General features: G+C 41.8%; 1 protein-coding gene across 5 annotated transcripts in view; it reads right to left on the bottom strand.

Annotated features, from left to right (window-relative positions):
- Cacna1d (calcium voltage-gated channel subunit alpha1 D) overlaps positions 1-13,931 on the bottom strand; it is a 435,186-nt gene that overhangs the window by 184,818 nt on the left and 236,437 nt on the right. The gene's annotated exons all lie outside the window — the stretch shown is intronic.

The following is a 13,931-nucleotide window of genomic DNA, read 5'->3' as shown; positions in this document are numbered from 1 at the left end:
CAGAAGATGCTTCAACTATTGGGTTATTGAATCTCAAAGAAATTCACAGTGACCTCAAAGCCACCCTACATGCACAGTTTATGCTGACATTTGCAAGGCCTCTCTCAATACTGCCTTTTTGAATCCGTGGACATCCACAGGTAGCTGTGCCAAGTACAGAAGCAGCAAACAGGAAGGTGATGCTGAGAACATGCACCTCTTATAGTAAATGACAAAGAGTCAAGTGTGGATTCAAAATTAAAACATCTAGCTACTGATTCAGGTCCTGGGCTTTTCCCACTATCTTTGCTGGGAGATGAGGAGTGTGGGAAGGAGGAGAAAGAAATGGACAATAAAGTTAGGTGAGTTGTGAACAAGGCCAATTTCTTTTGGGTCAAAGGGGAAATGAAACTCCGATGTTAAGACTTTGATGCAAAGCACAGATTCCTAATAGCTCTGTACAGAACTTGTAAGTAGTTTACACTGCAGCTTAATTTACAAGCTGAAGTTCACTTATTTGGGATTTGATGTATCAAAGCGATCCGGCAACATTCTGTCTTCAGGAGAAATCTCATACAGAAGTCAGGTGTCTTCTTAGCTGTATAACCTATTAACTATGGCTTTACAAAAGTCAAACTAGAGATGTCTTCTAATCCTGCAGAATTCTATTATTCAGCCTGATCAATCCCTGCCACAGAGGGGAGTGTCTCATTTTGACATCTGACCATAACAAATAAAAAGGACCAAGTTTGCCCTCCTGCTTTAAACAACTAAGATACTGGAAGAAAGGGGGCATTGTTTTCAAATACTTAACACTAGAGAGTGAATCTACTTAACAATACACTGGGGAACTAATTCCTGAGAGAGGGCAAATCTCTCAAACCAAGGTATACCCCAAAATTGCAGCTTTTCTGTCTGAGATACATGCTGGATGTGGAGCAGAAATGAGAGACTTCAAGCAGAATGCTGAGGTCTCATTGAATTGAGGAAGCAGACTTTAATATAGGGAGCCTAAAGTTAGTAGACATTACATGAAAAAGAACCCAAGTATTCCTTAGTCTTTGTTGAGAACTAACTCACAGGTGTGAGGCTAGAACTCCATGAAGCTAAGCAAAAAGTAACTTTACAATCAAGCCAAAGGGAAGGAACCCTTCCAACATGCTGAGGCCAGAAGTTGTTATCTCCTGAGCTCTTGAGACCCTCAAAAAAGATGAAAAGCAGAAAGGGCCATAACTATAAATATTAAGTATGAATATTAACTGCCAACACAATGCTACCCACATTCTTTAAAGGGAGCCTTGGAGATTCGACTATGATATTCACAATGCCCAGCATACACACAAAAATTACTAGAATTACTGTGAAAAGAGAAGTAGGAACAATAGCAGGGTTTTTTTCTTTCAGTTTTTGCTATTGTTTTTTAGTTTTGTTTAATAGAAACAGATCTGGAATGATAAGATCTAAAACCAGCTGATAAAACATTATTTAAAAATTTACAGAAAACATGAAGTAAAAAGGAAATATAAGATGTTTAAGGAAATAATATTTCTAGAAGAAGATGTCTAAATTCTTTAATGGCTTAATGGAATTAACATCAGACTATAGCAGATTCCAGGCAACTATGACTCACAGTCCCAAGCCAGATCAGAGCCTATTTTTGCAAATAAAGAATTTTGCTTTATGTTTTCTTTTTTATTTATTTTATTGTGTGTGTGTGTGTATGTGTGTGTGTGTGTGTGTGTGTGTGTGTGTGTGTATACATGTGCACCTATGTCACTGTGCATACACAGAGGACAACCTCAGGTGTTTGTCTTCCACTTCTACCTTGTTTAAAACATGGCCTCTCTGTTTTCTACTGCATATGCCAGACTATCTGTCTGAGAATCTGCAGAGACAGATTCTCCTGTCTCTGCATCCCAACATGCAGTAGGAATGTTGGGGTTAGATGTTCATATCATGCTTCCAGCTTTTAAGTGAGTTCTAGGGATTTGAACTAAGGTCCTCATGCTTGCATGCCACGTGCTTTTACTCACTGAAACATCTCTCCATCAGTAAATAAAGTTTTATAGAAATACTTATTTTGTGTATATTGGTTCTGGATCCCTCTTTGGTGTATTGGGGGGCTGAGTTGCTGCTAAAGATCATATGACCTGGAAAGTATAACATATTTATTACCTTATCCTTTTCAGAAAAAAAATTGCCTTATTTAGTTAAAATGCTGAAATAAATAATAAATCCCAAATTACATCTGGGTCCTCCTGGGTAGGTGACATCATAAAACTAGATAAAATAAATTTTTAGAATAAGATCATCTGAGACAGAGACAGATATTTCATAACAAATGAGTTAGCAATTTGTCAGGAAGACCTGATATCTATGGTTTGATATGCATCCTATGGGTTTGTGTGGTGCAAGTTTGGGTCCCAACTCGACAATGTTAAAAAGTGGTAGGACTTGTGAGAGGCAGAGCCCAGAGGCAGGTGACCATAATTCTTTGGGGGTGGCCTTTGGAAGGGTGTAGCATAGCTCCTGTGCAAATCCATTCACCTTCTGAACTCCAAGATATTTCTCCCCTGTGATACTACTGCTAAGGAATACATACCAGAACTAATATCATAGTCTTTGGTCTTGCAGCTTCCAAAACTATGCATTTAAGTAAATCTCTTTTCTTTATAAGTTACCCAAGCATTGGGTATTTTGTTACAGTAGTGGAAAATGGACTAACACACAACCCTAAATACATGCTAATACATTAGCAAAGCTTTAAAATACAAAAAAACTAACAAAATAAAAAGATAAACACACAACTACAGTTGGGAACATCTATATTCCTCTCTTGGTGGTTAATAAAGCAGGTATGGGGGCTGGAGAGATAGCTCAGTGGTTAAGAACACTGGCTGCTCTTCCAGAGGTCCTGAGTTCAATTCCCAGCAACCACATGGTGGCTCACAACCACCTTGAACAAGATCTGGTGCCCTCTGCTGGCATGGAGACCGAAGACTGTATACATAATAAACAAACAAAATCTTAAAAAAAAATAAATAAAGCAGGTATGGAAAAAATCAGCACACTTCCAGAAATCAGAACACTTTCATTAACCAACTTGACTGAACTTTCAAAAAGTCTACCCAGTAAACACTATTTTCAAGTTAATATGTCGCATTGATCAAGACAAACAAAATACGTCAGGTTGTAAAACAAGTATCAATAAATTTAAGATATTTGAAAGAATGTAAAGAACATTCCATGATCATAACAGAATTTGTTTAAACATTAACAACAGGAAACATATCTGGGAAATCCCAAATATGTAGGCATTTTAAAACTCCATGGTCAAAGAGGAAAAATGAGAAAATGCTTTGAACTGAATGAAAATGGTATGTGACAACAGCAGCAGAAAGGAATGAACTAGAATGCAGCTAATACAATAATTTATAGCTGATGTTCTGGAATTAGAAAATATGAAATCTGATGGGGAAAGTCCGTTTGTATATATGTTTCTCTTATTGGTTGATGAATAAAACACTGATGGCCAGTAGCCAGGCAGCAAGTATAGTTGGGGCTGCCAGACAAGGAGAATGCTGGGGAGAGGAGAGAGAAGCTGCATAGAGATGCCATGTGGCAGGTGAAAGAGTAACATGCTAGAGCATTCTCCGGTAATATAAGGCCATGTAGAAACACATAGATTAATCATTATGGGTTAATAATTAAGAGAGAGCTAGCCAGTAAGAAGCCTAAGCCATCCGCCAAACCGTTTCTAATTAATGTAAGCCTCATTGTGTTTATTTGGGAGCTTATATTAAGGGTGTCGAGACCTGGCTAGACAGAAACTCCATCTAAAAAAATCAATTATGTAAAGTTCTGTCATACAAAAGATGTCCAAGTTAAACCCAAAATAAATAAGAAATAAGGAGACTATCAAAAGTGAATGAAATTTAAAATGGGCAGACACAGAAAAATCAAGACACTAAAATGTAAAGGTGTTTTCCCCTTAAAGTAAGGAAACTTTTAATTCTATACCTAGTTGATCATCAGAAAAAAAGATAGAAGAAACATATAACCGAAGTGAAGAAAAGAACATTACTACAGAACCTACAGACTTGGCACATGTCGTCAAGAAATATTGTAAGTGGTGTTACAGCAATATAGTTGATGATCTAGGCAAATAGGAAGGAAAAAGAAACAAAGAAAGAGAGGGGAAGGAAGAAGGGAGGGTGAGGGAGGAAGGGAGGGTGAGAGGGAGGGAAGGAGGGTGAGAGGGAGGGAGGAGGGAGGGAGGGGAGGGAGGGAGGGAGGAGGGAGGGAGGGAGGGAGAGAGGGAGGGAGGGAGGAGAATTCCTCCACCAATAAAAACTTTCAAAGTTCTGCTGGGAAGAAGTAGAAAGTCTGGATAGTCCTATATCTATTTAACAAATTGAATTCCTAATTTAAAAATTAACTCCAGACTCAGACTGTTTGACTAGTAAACTTTGTCAAACATTTCAGGATGCAAGAATGCCAATTCTACACAAAGCTGTTCAGAAACTAGGGGAAGAAAGCAGACTTTCCAATTCATTTAATGAAGCCAGGAAAACCAAAGACATTTAAAGAAAGAAAACTACAAACCAACATGCCGTATGTTCACATGCACTTAAAAAAAACTAACAAAATATTAACAAATTAAACAACATATAGCAAGAGTAAGCCACCACAATCAAGTGAGATGCATCCTAGGAAGAGACTGCGTTAACACTTGAAAGCAAATGTTACTCACTATGGTAGTGTACTGAAAAAAAGACAAACTATATGGCCATTTCAGAAAACATAGGGGGGAAACTCACTATGTGGGAGGAAGGAATTTAAATGGAGGAGCTATATGGTAAGACCATGACTCATAAACAAATAAATAAATAAATAAATTCATTTAAAAAGACATTTAAACTTCAACTCTTCCCTCACATACACTATGTTTCACCTAAAAATGAGTTCTATGTATATATATATATATATATATATATATATATATATATATATTATAACTGTGAGCCTGGCTTCTTATCCAGAGGCTCTGAGGGGGAACTACCTATAGGCTCATTCTGTTGCTGCTGGAGTTAATTACATACACTGTTAAGACTGAAGTCGCTGGCATGCAGGCAGAAGATTGTATACATAATAAATAAATAAAATCTTTAAAAAAAAAAAAAGACTGAAGTGGCCTTACTACAAGCTATCATCTGGGGTCATTCTCATCTTTAGAAGCTGTCAACTTTGGCTGGTATTACCAACTACATTCTCTGTTCACAAAGCCAGCAGCCCAGGGTCTAATTTTTCTCTTTTCAGTACCTGGTTGGCTCCTACTTCCTCCCCTTTCTCAATTTAAGGATTGTGAGTGATAACTCTGGGCATAACCACTGAACCTTCCTAATTAGCCACTTGATCAGCAAGTTAAATTCCATCTGCAAGTCCCTTGCACCTCTCAACATTGCACACTCACAGATGTTGTACCTTCCTTCCATACCATGTGACCCAGTAATTCCAATCCTTACTACTTCCCCAAGAGTAGGGCCACACAGATAAGTTTTATATAAAACATTCATGGCAGTTTTACTTTTAGTAGCCAAATATGTCTGTTTAGTTTTCATAATCAATACAATGTTTCTTAATGCTTGGACCCAAAGACACAGCAAATTGTATGATACAATTTTATTCTATGTGGAGTAGGGACATGGCTCACTGTAAAACTAGATGTGATAGTGTGGGTATCTGTAATCCCAGGACTCCTACTATAAGATGGGGAGGAGACAGGAAAATCCCCAGTACCTTTCATGCCAGCTGGCCTGACCTACGTGGCTATGAACAACAGAACAAGGGAAGGCAAGGCCTGATACTTGAAGTTCTTTAATCTTACATGTGTCTACATTCATACACACATCCACACATACCTCAACACATAAAAGATAAAGACTATGGAATAGCCACACACTGCCATACCACCCAGCAGCAAGATCAACAAACTTCTGATACAGACACAAGAATACATTATGGATCCTTTCATTTGTATGACACTCTGAGAGGGACAAATCCAGCCTACAACAGGAAAAGGCACACCAGTATTTGCCTGGTCAGGAATTAGAGTAGTGTGGTAGTTTGAATGAGAATGGCTTTGAGGTTTTAAAAACCAGCACCAAGCCTAGCCTCTCTCTCTATGCTGGTGAATGGGAGTAATTCCTCAGCTATGGCTCCAGCACCATGCTGCCTTCCTGCCTGCCTGCTACCACACTCCCTACCATGAAGATAACTAACCCTCTGAAACTGTAAGCGAGTTCCCAATCGAATGCTTTCTTTTTAAAAGTTGCCTTGGTTGTAGCATCTCCTTACAACAATAGAACAATGACTAAGGCAGGTAGGGACTGGCTAGACAGAGGACAAGGAAAACCAACAGTGATGATGATATGTTATCTTTGGGGGGGGGCGGGTGTTTCAAGACAGGGTTTCTCCGTATAGCTTTGAAGCCTGTTCTGGAACTAGCTCTTGTAGACCAGGCTGGTCTCGAACTCACAGAGATCCACCTGCCTCTGCCTCCCAAGTGCTAGGATTAAAGGTGTGCGCCACCACTGCCCGGCTGATGATATTTTATCTTAACTGGGGGATAATTGTAGAAGTAAAAACATTCTTCGAGGATCAAATCTGCACACTTAAAGGCACACACAAGGCACTGTATGTAAATAATACCTCAGTAAAGTAACTTAGTTCGAGTCCCTTCCCTGTGGGATTGTGGGAATCAGACCTGGAACCAAGCATAACCTCTGGTGACAGCACATCCACACCCTTGGTCCTACTGTGGCTCCTCAGTTCAATGTTCTCAGTGTCTCTTTCCCATGTCTTCCCTGCTATCATTTTCTCCCATGGTCAAGGCTACCAGAAGAACTGATTTCCACTAAGGTGTATGGCAAAAATGCAGTTGAATATCGTTCATCATAATTGAAGGTAATTCATGTTGTCACATTTGCTGTAACCAGAGGTCACATCTCTGGAGTCAGAGATGCTGTTCATGTTAATTGTGACTGACACAGCCTCTCTCCTCCAGGCAAAGCCCGCCCTAATCTAGGCTTTCTTCACTTTGGATCCCAGCAGCTTCATCAGGAACTCTGCATGTCTCTCTCCCTTTGCCTTTTTCCTTAAGTGAAAAATGACTAAGTGGTCAAATTCTTTCTTCCAAAAAGGAGAAATATCACGTCAGCCAATTAAGCACGACTATAGCACTTATTTCAGCACTTTGCACCTACTCTTGGGTCCAAAAGGACCTGTCTGTTGACACAGTTGACAGTGTGCTCTGGCTCTAGCATCAGCATTGTTGGTGTTTCCCAGTCTTTGCCCCTGGGGTCCATTTAAAAAAAACTAGGCAGCAGTAGAAACAAACAGGCCCCAAGGCCCAACTCTCCAGAGCCTTGCTCAGGGAATGATTGGGGCAGCTCTGGGGGGAAGGCGGGCACTTTAGGAAAGCAAGATGCCTTCTCTTCTCAGGGGGCATAGGCCTGGGAGCCAGGGCCTCCAGGGAGACACACTGGGGCTCTGAAAGCTGGCATAGCAGGCTCAAGGCCACACACTCCCTCTATTTTGATCAGCTCTTACTAAGTCTTGTGTTTGGGAAAGCAGACTAGACCGACCTCCTAATGATGGCATGAACATTAATCAGGGTTGTATCTGCAAACATTCTCTGAAAACCCTAAGTGCACAGTATGCGTCTATTTTAAACTTTGGGTAGCCATGCTTTACAGTGGGATGTTCCCTTCTGGTTTGTTACAGTCCCCAAAGTATTCTTAACCGGGCCCTTAATTTTTATTACCCTTTTGCTTCTGACAAGGCACCACAATTCATGCACCACAAAAACACTACATAAGCTGTATAATACTGTACCTAGAAGCTATGTATAATTATACAGATTTATTTTTATTTTATGTTTTTGCCTAGGCACCTGTCTGTCAGTGTGCAGAGCAATTGGGCCACTTCAATTACTTTCAATCTCTCCTTCTCTCAACAACTGTTACAGAACCTAGTAATCTACATCCATTTGGCCACATGATCACACGTTCTTAGAAAGAAGAGAGTACTTTTGAGGGGGCCAGATGACCCATTGCCTCCCTGAGAACTTGACACAGTACCAGACATACACAGAAGCCTTCCACAGCAGTCTCACAGCTCGTGACAGCTGCTGGTGTCTGGGTGATCAACCCACCTGGAGCCAGGATTCTCACCAAGGCAGCTACATAGTATGTTAAATGTTATCATTTGTTACTAAAATTCTGTAAATCAGCTACTGCATTTTTCTTTCTTAATTGGTTTTATCTCTGTGTCCAAGGCTAGCCTTTCTACACAGCCTAGGCTAGCTCCCAACTCATGATCCTTCTGCTTTAGTCTCCTGAGTGCTGGGAATATAGATATATGTGTGCTACTATGACAGACATGTTCTGCTTATTCTTAAGATCAGCTCTACTCAAGGTTACCTCTTTAAGGAGGTCCTTCTTGTGCACATGTCTGGTGTGTTTTCTCCTGTAGGAAAGAAAGGAACAGTTACAGTACCATCCCTATGAGGTGGATGAACATACCGCCTACTGGCCTGGGTGCAACAGCCATTGTGAGAATCTACTCATGGCATGCTATCACAAACAGCAACCATTCCAATGTTTTGCCCTGCAAAAGACCTTAGAAAGGGTCATAGTTTCATACAAAAGGCCATGAAATGAAGATAGTGATGCTTTTGTATCTTCAGATTCGGGGCAGTACTTCCTGGCAGAGGGGCATAGTCTATTCTCATACAAATACCAAGGGGCATGCTTCACCCACGGCAAAAACAGAAATACTTGTATGAGTACAGATGGTACTTCATAGTTAAAAAGTACTTTCATAGCCCCCATTAAATAATCCACCTTTGGCATCTGAGTAAAGATGGTATATACCTGTCCCTTTTCACATCAAAGACCAACAAAATCAAACCAACTACCAGGTGCTGGTCCAAGCACTTGTTGAGGACCCATCGTGGCCCACTAGCGATCTCTTATTGGGAAAACACTGAGTAAGGGTGAGCCAGTGACTACCCAATGGCTTATTCAAAAGTACTTCATTTGAATTCCTCCTTGACAAGCCTAGGGCTGTTCCTTGTTCCCCAATTAGAAGGTTCAGAATGGCTCTCTGGTGAGCTGTCTGCCCATGTGCTGGCCAGTCATCCAGATGCTTACTCACCAAATCCTTGTTCTAACTGTGGATTCCATTTTTATCTTCATCATGCAGTCATAGGAACCTAACCTAATACAAACCAGGATCCCAAAATTACCTACTTGCAACTCCCCTAGCAGTCATTCTCACTTCCCACTCCCCACCCTGTTCAAGAGTCTCCAGTAAAAAACTACTGACCTCAATAAGAAACAGCCAAATTCTCAGCCTCAAGCTCCAGGTGTCTGTTGGTGTTGAGAACTGCCTTCATACAAATCTGCATATGTAACCTCTTCCATGTTACCTAATGACAGTTCATTTAAATGTAGGCATCTTCTGTCAGAGTCTCTTAAGTGCCCCCATGCTTCATTAAATATAACCCACTGACTGCTACACCATCCAAGTGGAGGTCTCCAAATACTGGCCACTCAATCAGAATAACATAAAAACATGTGGAGAAAAAAGAAAAAAAAAAAAACTTCCCTTGGTGCCTCCTTTTCCATGTTCCTCAAAATTCTGACACAAATGGTCTTAAATTACAAGATATAGATTTTGGAGCTCCCCAAGAATTTTAATATATCATTAAGCCAGTGCATCACGGCATGGACATTGGGTTCTTTACCACTGCCAACTTCTCTGGGGGCTGTGTAAATAAGGTTTCAAGCTATAGCCTCACATAGCATGCCCCATCTCCTTACTTTTTGTCACTAAGAGCGTTGAATGTTTTAAAATTTACAAACCACTCTCATTTAACTTAGAGACCCAAACAGCATATCACCATCTATAACTAAGTGCCAAGCATGAATCTAAGTGGCCAAAATCGTAAAGTTATTTAATTATCCCTAACAAACCCCCAGTGGGTAGACTTCAGATTGGATCTTGTTTTACAGATGAGGAGTCTGAACAGAGAGGCCAAGAAACTTGCCCAATGTCACACACTTAACATTGTGTGTGTGTGTATATGTGTGGGGGGGTCCCAACTCCAGTTACTTCAAAGTTTATGCCTTTCAGGATGACCGTGAACATTTTTCTCCTAAAGAGTTTAGGTGACAGGCGTAGCCTCATGAATAGAACACTTCTGTTCCATGTGTCAGTGCAGGTCCCTCAGATGTGCTAGGTGTGCAGCCAAGATGGAGACCTTACCTGTAGCACAAGGGCAATTTGTGACACAATATCCTATAACTCAGCCTCTGTACCCTCTGTTGAAGAGGGAGTAAGATCAGTGAGAAAGAGCTTGCTAACCTTCTTCGGTTAAATAATAAGAGTCTGGAAATAGTGTCAGGCATTGCAGTGCACAGTCCCAGCACTCAGAAAGGGCTGCAACAGGAGGACTCTGAGTTCAAGGCTGGCTTGGGCCATGTAGCAAAGCTCCATGGGAAAGGGAGGTGGGGAGGATGGGAAGGGAGGAGAAGAGAGTGAAGGGAAGGGAAGAAGGGGAGAGGAGGGGTGGTGAGGGGAGGGAAGGGGAGGGAAGAAAGGGGGAGGGGAGGGGATTAGAAAGAACTAAAGAAATCAAGACAAGAAAATGTAAACAGTTTTCTACCTTACATACAAGGGCTACAAAGCTTAGCAAGCTGACAGAGAGAAATGAAAGAGGGAAGGACAGTAAAGGAAAGAAAGGTCTCTCAGCAATGAGCTAGTTCCTGGAAAGGGGGGGAGGGACTAGCACTTCACAGTCTATAGCCACACCTCTCCCCATGAGATCCCACCACTGTGACACCATGTGCCACAAGGCCCTCGTGGAGCTAAGCAGAATGTGCCATGCCTTTGGACCCCAAACTGCAAACTAAATGGATTTTTATTTGTGAATTGCTCATGTTCAGGTGTTTTTATTACAGCAACAAAATCCAGAAACAACCACCAGTGGATGAATGATGGATAGAAAGGGAGTGTCCCAGAGTTATAAACTACTTCATGATGGGCACAACCCAGCATGGATGCAACATCCACCTAAACACAGCTGCCCTGCTGGTAACAACAGCTTCTACCAGGGTAAAGGCTGCTAGCTCTAGTCAGACAAGCAAACAACAAAATAACCGCATGCTAGTGGATGAGGCTCCATGTAGTCACATGCAACCATGTTCCAAACAGGGTTTGCAACAGCAAAACTGAGATAATACAGGAAACGCTTTGTCATCAGCAGTGCTGGGGGCATGCTCTGCTTTAAAGGCTGTAGTAGGGCACAGTGTCTAAATGGGTATGTCTGCCAGAATTGGATAACACAGGTTACATTCCAGCTTCAGAGGGGCATAAAAAAGCTTGCCTCTGGGACTGATCTGCATCTAATATAATATAGTGAGATACCACTGACACCGCGTCACTACTAAGATTACATAACAATGAAAAGTTCCTTCCACCATTAGCACATACTAAGACAGAGCTACCACCACCACCACCATCACTGCCACTACCACTATTACCACCACCACCACCACCACCACCACTTCCTCCACCAATCACCAGCAGCAGCAGCAGCAGGAGCAGCAGCAGCAGCACTAACAACCTGGTCTAACATTTCCTCTGAGCAGTCAGGAAAAACCTGCCATCTATAACAGAACAGTATTCGCAGAGATGACTCAAATTGGCAGGGCTTTTTCCATCCTGAAAATCTTCCAGCTATTTTAGAATCCTGCAGCTTCTAAAATTCCAGGATTTTGAGAATCCTGGGTCTCATTGTAATCAGTCTCCTGCTTTCTCCTTTGCTACTAGATCAGGGAGAAGCAGATCTTGGCAAAATGGATGGGCTCGTAGAGATTAAAGAATCAGATTTAGCATTACAATTTCCTCAAATTTCAAAATTAAGAACCTTAATACACATGACAGAAAGCAAAGTTTGGTTTGTATTAGAAACATAACTCTCTCTAAACAGCAACGACTCCCAACAGGGTGTGGGAGCTGTGGGCACTTGTGTAGTATCAGGATTAAAGTGGGCTTGGGAGTTTTATAACATGCCTACCAAGAGGGCTTAACCTTCAGCTCAGGGGCAGGGGATGCAAACACATGCATGAGACAGTTCTTTCCTCACACCAGACTGCAGGAGCAAGATGTAGCTGCTAAGCTGTTGAGCTGATGTGCTGGTGAAGTGTGGTGAAGAAGAGCCCAGAGATGAAGCAGGAGCTCAAGGAGGAGCACACCAGGCTTCATAGTTGTGTGTGGTGCATGTTTTACACAAGAATTATCTATCTTAACCATTCATAACTCATTTCTACAGAGAACATGGGATGTAATACTATGGAGCAGCGGTTTCTCAACCTATGGGTTCTGACTCCTTTGGAGGGTTGAATGACCCTGTCACAGAGGTCACCTAAGACCACTGGGAAACATAGATACTTACATTATGATTCATAACGGTAGCAAAAGTACAGTTGTAAAGTAGCAACAAAAATAATTTTGTGGTTGGAGGTCACCACAGCATGAGGAACTGTGTTAAAGGGTCGAAAGGTTAGGAAAGTTGAGAACTGCTGGTCTAGAGGGAAGAGGAAATTTCCTTCTGTGGCTGCAGTTCCTTCGCTGTCTAATAGGCCAGCCGCCCAAGAACAAGGAACATTTCTGTTTCTCTTGCTATCAATCCACACCACATCTATATAACTGGTTATACACACCATGGCTGTGATCCATACCATGGCTGTATGACTGTGAGTGGACGCTGCATCCCCTTGCACACACAGGTATAAAAGACTCTGGTGAACAGACTGAAATGCTAAGACACTGTTGGTGGCTGAGAGTCACTGGCAATGGAGCCATAATCTGAAAGGACTTCAACACCTGTTCACTTACTTGCACGTTTGCGCTTGCTGGTTTTGGTTAACTTCACACCAACCTAGATGTTTCTAGGAAGAGGGAATCTTAATTGTGAAAACAGTCCCACAAGACTGGCCTATATGCAAATCTGTAGAGTACTGTTTGGACTAATGAGTGATGTGTGAGGGCCCCAGCTCACTGTGAGAGGTTCCATCCCTATGTGGTCCTGGGCTGCATAAGAAAACAGAATAAGTAAGCCACGAAGAACAAGCCAGTAAGCAGTGTCTCTCCATGGCTTCTGCTTCAGTTCCTGCCTCCCAGTCCCCAACTTGAGTTCCTGTCCTAACTTCCCTCAGTGATGGTGACCTAAGAGTTGTAAGCTTAAATAAACCTTTCCCCTGTCCAAATTTCTCTTGGACATGGTGTTTCATCACAGCAATAGAAACCTAACGTCATTATGACAATGCCTTTGGGCACCTCAGTTCCTTGACTGTTCACCTCATGGATTGTGAAGACCCATTACGTGAAGAATCATACACTCCAGTGTGAGTCTTGCCACCCTTATTGATAACCTTGATTTCCTATCCCTAGGAGTTGATCAAAAGCAACTACTAAATATCTTTAGGCCTCTGAGGGGAAAGAATTTTTCACAAATCGACAAAAGATTGTTTCCACCAAAAGAGAAGAAAGGCTCTCTCTGAAGTTCAGAGTTCCCCAAAGGGCAAGACAAAAAGGGGTCATATGGAGAGCTTCCCTTTACAGTGGGTCCCCAGAAGCACAAACCCAGCTCAAGGCCACATCCAGGCAACCCCAGTTCTGATCTTACTGTCTATATGTGCACATCTACAGAATTTCTAAAGGCTGCAAAGCTGGTTCCTTCCATGCCTTGGTATTTCCAGAGCAACTGAGCAGACTGCTTCATCTAGTTGCAAATAAGCACAAGAAATTTCAGCTTGATTAGTTTGTCTGAACCTATAAACAGCTGAAGGCAGCTTTCAGAATTAGAACGGACATCTCGTCTC

The sequence above is a fragment of the Cricetulus griseus genome (genome assembly GCF_003668045.3).
Source record: "Cricetulus griseus strain 17A/GY chromosome 1 unlocalized genomic scaffold, alternate assembly CriGri-PICRH-1.0 chr1_1, whole genome shotgun sequence".
In the NCBI taxonomy this organism is placed as follows: Eukaryota; Metazoa; Chordata; class Mammalia; order Rodentia; family Cricetidae; genus Cricetulus; species Cricetulus griseus.
Note: the sequence above shows the minus strand (reverse complement) of the source record. Positions and strands in the feature narration are given on the sequence as shown.